This window comes from Caretta caretta, chromosome 11, assembly GCF_965140235.1.
Source record: "Caretta caretta isolate rCarCar2 chromosome 11, rCarCar1.hap1, whole genome shotgun sequence".
Taxonomy (NCBI): Eukaryota; Metazoa; Chordata; order Testudines; family Cheloniidae; genus Caretta; species Caretta caretta.
Window position 1 is genome coordinate 65,596,781 of NC_134216.1, and position 6,894 is coordinate 65,603,674.

Here is a 6,894-nt window from a genome sequence, read left to right on the forward strand (position 1 = left end):
CAGTCTCACCTTATATGCTAAGACTGTGGTAAGAAAGAGAGAGCTTGTATCTTTAAAAAAATAACACTTCTAGATTTTTAAGCTACTGCTGTAGACAAATATGCAGCACAATAGAAATATGAACACAAAAAACAAAGGCAAATAATATACATGCAGCTATTTTTAATAAGGCTTCTCCAAGAGGGTGGGCTGCACAATTCTAGCAGCTCAACAGGACACTTTCAGCACTGGGGATGAAACCATGATCCCCCTGACGTCAATGACAAAACTCCCATTGACTTTAGTTTGGGCTTTAACTCCTCATGTATATTATGGCTAAAGCTGATATCCTTGTCTAGTTCTAAGATTTCATGCATTTCCCAGTATAAAACCTTGTTTTCAGTTTCCTTTCTCAAACTTTAACTATTTGGGCTGAAATTTTCCGTGCCGGGTGATTGCCTCAGGTTCACCTTTGTTTGGAAAGGTTTCAGAGGAGCAGCCATGTTAGTCTGTATCTGCAAAAAGAAAAGGAGGACTTGTGGCACCTTACAGAGTAAAAAAATTATTTGAGCATAAGCTTTCGTGAGCTACAGCCCACTTCATCAGATGCATGCAGTGGAAAATACAGTGGGGAGATTTATATACATAGAGAACATGAAACAATGGGTGTTACCATACACACCTTAACGAGAGTGATCAGGTAAGGTGAGCTATTACCAGCAAGAGAGCGGGGAGAGGGGGAACCTTTTACAGTGAGAATCAAGGTGGGCCATTTCCAGCAGTTGACAAGAACGTGTGAGGAACAGCATGTGTGTGTGTGTGTGTGTGTCGGGGGGGGGGAAATAAACCTGGGGAAATAGTTTTACTTTGTGTAATGACTCATCCACTTCCAGTCTTTATTCAAGCCTAAGTTAATTGTATCTAGTTTGCAAATTAATTCCAATTCAGCAGTCTCTCATTGGAGTCTGATTTTAAAGTTTTTTTGTTGAAGAATTGCCACTTTTAGGTCTGTAATCGAGTGACCCAAGAGATTGAAGTGTTCTCCGACTGGTTTTTGAATGTTATAATTCTTGACATCTGATTTGTGTCCATTTATTCTTTTACGTAGAGACTGTCCAGTTTGACCAATGTACATGGCAGAGGAGCATTGCTGGCACATGATGGCGTATATCACATTGGTAGATGTGCAGGTGAACGAGCCTCTGATAGTGTGGCTGATGTGATTAGGCCCTATGATGGTGTCCCTTGAATAGATATGTGGACACAGTTGGCAACGGGCTTTGTTGCAAGGGGTTAGTGGTTCTGTTGTGTGGTGTGTGGTTGCTGGTGAGTATTTGCTTCAGGTTGGGGTGCTGTCTGTAAGCAAGGACTGGCCTGTCTCCCAAGATCTGTGAGAGCGATGGGTCGTCCTTCAGGATAGGTTGTAGATCCTTGATGATGCGTTGGAGAGGTTTTAGTTGGGGGCTGAAGGTGATGGCTAGTGGCGTTCTGTTATTTTCTTTGTTGGGCCTGTCATGGTAGTAGGTAACTTCTGGGTACTCTTCTGGCTCTGTCAATCTGTTTCTTCACTTAAGCAGGTGGGTATTGTTGTTGTAAGAATGCTTGATAGAGATCTTGTAGGAGTTTGTCTCTTTCTGAGGGGTTGGAGCAAATGCGGTTGTACCGTAGAGCTTGGCTGTAGACAATGGATCATGTGGTGTGGTCTGGATGAAAGCTGTAGGCATGTAGGTAGGAATAGCGGGTCAGTAGGTTTCCGGTATAGGGTGGTGTTTATGTGACCATCGCTTATTAACACTGTAGTGCCATGTACCTTTGTCAAACTGGACAGTCTCTAAAGTGATCACTCTCGTTACAGGGTGTATGGCAACACCCATTGTTTCATGTTCTCTATGTATATAAATCTCCCCACTGTATTTTCCACTGCATGCATCTGATGAAGTGAGCTGTAGCTCACGAAAGCTTATGCTCAAATAAATTTGTTAGTTTCTAAGGTGCCACAAGTACTCCTTTTCTTTGTTTGGAAAGCTTCAGCTAAAATAGTTTGGCATGTCAGAGAATTAATTGGGGGGTGGGGTGGGGGATGTTGTTTTGTTCATGCTAAATACAAACCTCTTGCAACCTGTTGTTGTGAAGATCTAGCACCCCCATGCATTGGAGTGGGGATTTAATTTGGCAGGGTAGTTGCTGTGGTGTCAGGGATATTCCGTTTGTTGTTCCTGTGAAAAACCACTCACATTTGGCCAAGCTATAGCCTTTGAAAAATCTCAGTTTCTACATGATAAATAGAGACTTGTTAGGTCGGCCACCATTAGCCCTTCTGGACCCCAGTCTATGTGACTCCCCCCAGCAGCCCTATGTGCCCCTCCCTCCCTGTGCGCCCACCCCCCTATCCCATGCCTCCTCACCTGACCCCATGAGCAGGGAGCTATGAGGAAGGCAGCCTTTGCTCCCTCCCTCTCTGCAGCTGCCCTCTCTTCTGGCACCACATCTGGTGGGCAAAAGATATAATTGCAGCTTCCCTTCACCTCCCTGTCAGAATCAATTATTGTGCGGGGGACGTTAATTCTGTGCCTGCACAGTGGCACAGAATTCCCACAGGAGTAGAACATATACAGAGCTAAATAATACTCAGTGCTCTGTGAAATCAGGACTTGAGCATCTCAGCTGGGCACCCAAAACTAGTGGACACACTTTTGACCTTACTCTCTCTGTCTCAGTTACCCATCTGCGCAACAGGGAGAATACTACCCACTCATCTCATGGTGGTGTTCTGAAGTTAAATACATTAATGTTTGTGAATTCCTAAGATACTGTAGTGATTGTGCACCATAGAAATGCCCATCAGGAGATTAATAATTCTGTCTTCAGAGCAGGGTTTGAATAGTAAGCAGTCAATAAGACCTGATGTCATAACTTGAACAATGAGAAAACAAAATATCAAATCGCTGCTTATTCCGGGAGCACCGTCCATCCTGTGCACTGAATGAGGCAGGGGTCCTATGGGAAAAATAGTTTGTGACCATGTAATTGAAGACTGTGTCATAATGCGTACACAAAGGGGGCTGAATTAAGGATGGATAGGCATTTCCTAATGTTTGAGTGTTTGACTCTGCAATCTTTATGTCCTTTAAACATAGCTTTTGTGCATGTAATAAGTAATTCATATTGGCAAATATATCAATACGATTGTACAAAATTTAGCACAAAGTCTGCTGTGGACCACATTAGTCTTAAGTGTTTTCAAAGAGAGTCAAGCTCCATCACCTAAAATCTATTACACGATTGTGAAGCTGGTTTATAAACTAGTTTATCAAAGGAGCTGTCCCTTTGACTGCATAAAGATATGATGCCTCACAAACATTTCTCTAACACTTATTCATGTGGTGCTAGAACATTAACGGCTGGCTTATTGTCAGTGCAGATGGTTATTTATGTGCCTCTGAAAAGTTAATATAATGCAGAAACTAGTTGGCCATGAGCAGCAATAGCAGGTCTGTCCCTCCCCGAGACGCCCCCTCTGTCTTTATTTCACCTCTTTCATAATTGTGCTTGCTGCTTGCTAACAGCAGCACAGACTGTCAGCTCTTAAGAGCTAGTTAGAGTTGGCTCTTGATGGGGGACTGGACAACGGAGGATGGTTCATGGCTAACAATATTACATGCATTTTTCATGTTACCAGCATTGGTCAAACATAGAAGTTGAACCCAAGTTAAGTTAGGATGGAGGCAAAGTGAAAACCAGTTGTGTTTTCTGAATGGGACATTCCACTTGATTGGTTTGTAAACTAACTTGTTGAAGTTTGTGTATCTGACAGCACGCTCCTTGAGTAGCTTGTAGAGAAAACAGAAAAAAAATCTTTTAAACACCCCCCATTGCCCAGCACACATAGACATCCTTTTTTTCTGGTCTCCTGCTAACCTCTAGAAGAGCCTTGACAGGCATGGGACCACCACCACTGAACTCGCTCAGACCTGCTTCACACTTTTCCCCCAGGCCCTGCAAGAGGGCATGAGCAATGCCATGGTACTGCATGAGACAGGAAGTGCAACTGACAAGCACCCAAACTAACTAATATTGTCTGTTTTCTCCTTTCTTTCAGTGACGGGGTATCTTAAGCATTACTTTAAACTAGGGCTGTCAATTAATCGCAGTTAACTCACACGATTAACTCAAAAAAATTAATTGTGATTAAAAAAATTAATCGTGATTAATCACAATTTGAATTGCACTGTTAAACAATAGAATACCAATTGAAATTTATTAAATATTTTGGATGTTTTTCTACATTTTCATGTATATTGTATTCTGTGTTGTAACTGAAATAAAAATGTATATGATTTTTGATTACAAATATTTGCACTGAAAAAATGATAAACAAAGGAAACAGTATTTTTCAATTCACCTCATACAAGTACTGATGTGCAATCTCTTTTTCGTGAAAGTGCAATTTACTAATGTAGATTTTTTTTGTTACATAACTGCACTCAAAAACAAAACAATGTAAAACTTCAGAGCCTACAAGTCCATTCAGTCCTTCTTCTTCAGCCAATCACCAAGACAAACAACTCTGTTTACATTTACAGGAAATAATGCTGCCCTCTTCTTATTTACAATGTCACAGAAAGTGAGAACAGGCATTTGCATGGCACTTTTGTAGCCGGCATTGCAAGGTATTTACATGCCAGATATACTAAACATTTATATGCTCCTTCATGCTTCGGCCACCATTCCAGAGGACATGCTTCCATGCTGATGACTCTCATTTAAAAAATTAAATGTGTTAATTAAATTTGTGACTAAACTCCTTGGGGGAGACTTGTATGCCCCCTGCTCTGTTTTACCCACACTCTGCCATATATTTCATGTTATAGCAGTCTCGGATGATGACCCAACACATGTTGTTCATTTTAAGAACACTCTCACTGCAGATTTCACAAAACCCAAAGAAGGTACCTATGTGAGATTTCTAAAGATAGCTACAGCACTCAACCCAAGGTTTAAGAATCTGAAGTGCTTTCCAAAATCTGAGCGGGACGAGGTGTAGAGCATGGTTTCAGACGTCTTAAAAGAGCAACACTCCAATGCGGAAACTACAGAACCCAAACCACCAAAAAAGAAAATCAACCTTGTGCTGGTGGCATCTGACTCAGATAATGAAAATGAACATGTGTTGGTCCGCACTGCTTTGGATTCTTATCAAGCAGAACCCGTCATCAGCATGGATGCATGTCCTCTCGAATGGAGGTTGAAGCATGAAGGGATATATGACTCTTTAATGCATCTGGCCCGTAAAAATATCATGCAATTCTGGCTACAACAATGCCATGCAAACGCCCGTTCTCACTGTCAGTCGACATTGTAAACAAGAACTGAGCAGTATTATCTCCTGCAAATGTAAACAAACTTGTTTGTCTGAGCGATTGGCTTAACAATAAGTAGGACTGAGTGGACTTGCAGGCTCTAAAATTTTACACTGTTTTATTTTTGAATGCAGGTTTTTTGTACAGAATTCTACATTTGTAAGTTCAACTTTCATGATAAAGAGATTGCACTACAGTACCTGTATTAGGTGAATTGAAAAATACTATTTCTGCTTTCTTACAGTGCATATACTTGTAATCAAAAATAAATATAAAGTGAGCACTGTACACTTTGTATTCTGTGTTGTCATTGAAATCAATATATTTGAAAATGTAGAAAACATCCAAAACTATTTAAATAAATGGTATTCTATTATTGTTTAACAGTGTGATTAATCACGTGATTAATTTTTTTAATCACTCGACAGCACTCCTTTAAACTAGAATGGGAACAGGATATTCAAACGGATGGAGTCCCTTTAACAGAGTGCACACAGTCTGTAAAGACTAACGCTGCTTACAAGGGAGTTTTGCCAGAATAAAGAGTAGTTCAGGCCTGGACTTTATGTGAAAGCCACAGGGGGTACAGAGTACATAGAGCTGAAATGAGAGAGTTGTCTTCAGGATAAAGTAAAACCATGTTTTATTTGGTGAGGGTGGGGGAGAAGATGTTCAAGAGACAGAGTGAGAGCATTTCCATTCCCCCTTCGCTAACAGGACAGAAAAGGCCAGGCAGGATAAGAGGCAAGCAAAACAAAGCCCCAAAACACTATTTATCACAAAGGAAAAAGGACCAACTACTCAGCTTTTTTTCCTCCAGTTTAGTTTGCAAAAAGCAACAGCCAGCAAAGGGCCTTAGGGTTACTGGAGCAAGCCAAACTAAACTGGGGAAAGAGGAGTTGTAGCTCAGCCATGCAAATCTCTTGTCAGCTGTAATTGGGCCCCCAGTGGAGACCAGTACGCAGGTGCATGTAGGTACTGTATCTACAAACCAGCAGTGTTACGGTCACAGTGTTGACAACCCCAAATGTTCAAAAATGAATCAGACACCCTCTCCTCCCCCTAGCAAATCAGGAGTGTTGAAACCGTGAGATTCAGAACATACGTTTTGGCTTCCTTTTTTATTGCTTTCTGAGCCCTTAGGTCAAACTCAGTCATGTTTTCAGGCTTTTTGACAAACCTTTCTAGAGGGCTGGTAACTTTTCAAAATGAAACCTGAAATCTCTCAGTTACACGAGCTGGGGCTTTAAGGAAAGCGAGGCGTGAGAGAATTGTGAGTGTTGGAAATGCTATAGTCAGAGGCTCGCAATAAAGCCAACGTTTGATGGCTGTGACCAGAGTACCACAGCGATGGGATTTAGCTGGCAAAACTGACAAATTCACACACTTCTGTGAAGCCACAGGTGGACTTCTCTTTGCAGGCATTCACAGCACGTCGGCAGGATCCTACAAACAGGTTCCATTTGGGTCTTTCTGACTGCGCCATCCAAAGTAGAGTCCCAGAAGCTGCTGGCATACGCTGCCCTCTCAAGACACAATTATTGGGCATTATCAG